The sequence below is a fragment of the Lampris incognitus genome, unplaced genomic scaffold (genome assembly GCF_029633865.1).
Source record: "Lampris incognitus isolate fLamInc1 unplaced genomic scaffold, fLamInc1.hap2 scaffold_112, whole genome shotgun sequence".
NCBI lineage: Eukaryota > Metazoa > Chordata > Actinopteri > Lampriformes > Lampridae > Lampris > Lampris incognitus.
This window is the reverse complement of record NW_026611090.1, coordinates 220,926-222,803: the sequence shown is the minus strand read 5'-3', so window position 1 is coordinate 222,803 and position 1,878 is coordinate 220,926. Positions and strand designations below refer to the sequence as shown.

Sequence of the window (1,878 nt, the reverse complement as noted above, 5' to 3'; positions counted from 1 at the left end):
CTGAATCTTTTGGTTAGGATTAGGTTTGCATAATTTGATAGAAATGGTATTTCTGATGGAAAGTACCGAGCTTCTCAAAATGAAAGTTTTGGATATAATTAATGGATGTCTTTTTCTACATCTTTTGGCCAGGGTTGGCGAAGGGTTACAGTGAGCGTTTTTCCTACTCAAAAGTACTTCCACAGAGAATACCACAGCAACAGACACTGTCTGCCTGAGCAGATAAAACTCTTACACTAAACCTATCCCAACCCTTACAGAAAGATGTAGAATGAGCCATCCGTTAGTTATATCCAAACCTTAAGCTCCGTGACAGTATTTTCCGTCAAATACCATTGCCGTGGTTAGCTTGACTTCTGCCAAGAATTAATCCCACAAAGAATACCATAGCAACAGAGACTGTCTTGGCGGTTGCCAAGCTAACCATTGCAATGGCATTTCTGATGGAAAGTACAGAGCTTCTCGGTGTGAAAGGTTTGGATAAAATTCAACATACGGCTCTTTCAACACGCAAGGGTAGGGTTTGTGTTAAGGTAAAGGTTTTACCTGCTCAGGCAGAAAATCCCACAGCAACAGAGATTAACTCTTCATGTTAGCCACGCCAACCATGGCAATGGCACTTTTGATGGGAAATACTAGGCTTCTCTGAGTGAAAGGTAAGGGTTAGAGAATTGAATGCCAGAGCCAACATATGTCAACCAGGCGCCTCAACAATGCCCAAACACTGGCTTACAGATACCCCCAGGTTTAGGGTTACGAATTTGGAGAGAGTTTGATGGATTGGGTATAGGATCCATTTGGAGGTTGTTTATTCTTTACACTTGATCCCCCATTGTCTTCCCTCTTGATTAGTTTATCCCGTTTTAAACTTGAAAAGTTGTTGGTGGGGTTTGCAGCAATACAAGTGTGTTTCTTTTATTGAATTGCACTTCTACAATTGTCATGTTTTTAGGGTTAGGACTAAGTTTTAGGGGTAGGTTTAGATAAAATTGATGAATTTCTACATTTTTGCCCCTCCTTTTTACCACACCGAACATGCTCCTTCCTCTTGATAACTATAAAAAGCAACACTGAATGGTCACCAAAAGCCCAGAGCGAGTGATTAAACCACTTCTCTGTACCTGCTTCGCGGTCAGGGAGAAGCACCCCAGGCTCATCATGGTGGGTGGCGTGACTCGCACTTTAGAAAAACATTTCTCAAGATAAAAACTAAAGAAATTATCCCCGAAATTAGTATTAGGTTTTGATAAACTCAATGGATGGCTCTATATCTTTTGGTTACGGTTGGGGTAAGAGTTCTATCTGCTCTGGCAGACAATACCACAGCAATAGAGACCAACTCATCGCAGTAGCCAAGCTAACCACGGCAATGGTATTTCTGATGGAAAGTAGAGAGCTTCTCAGAGTAAAAGCTTTGCATAAAATTAACGGACAGCGCTTTCTACATGTTTCGCTTGAGGTAGGATTTGAGTTAAGGTAAGGGTTTTATCTGCTCAGCCACACAATCGCAAAGAAAATACCACAGCAACAGAGACTAACTCTTCATAGTGGCCAAACTAACCACAGCAAAGTCATTTCTGATGGAAAGTACCGAGCTTCTCGGAGTGATAGTTCCGGATGAAATTAACAGACGACTCTTTCTACATGTTTCACGTAAGAGTTTTATCTGCTCAGCCAGATAATCCCACAGAAATACCGCAGCAACAGACAGTCTTGGTGGTAGCCAAGCCAACCATGGCAATGGCATTTCTGATGGAGAGTAGCAAGCTTCTCGCAGCGATCGTTTTGGGTAAAATAAACGGATGGCTCTTTCTACATGTTTCGGTTGGTTTAGGGTAAGCGTTTTACCTGCTCAGGCAGACAATCCCACACAGAATA

General features: G+C 42.1%; 1 non-coding gene across 1 annotated transcript; it reads right to left on the bottom strand.

Annotated features, from left to right (window-relative positions):
* Positions 1–1,023: 1,023 nt before the first annotated feature.
* On the bottom strand, positions 1,024–1,243 carry LOC130132098 (small nucleolar RNA U3). Its single transcript, XR_008812501.1, has one exon. It is a non-coding gene; the product is annotated as a small nucleolar RNA U3 (small nucleolar RNA).
* Positions 1,244–1,878: the final 635 nt, after the last annotated feature.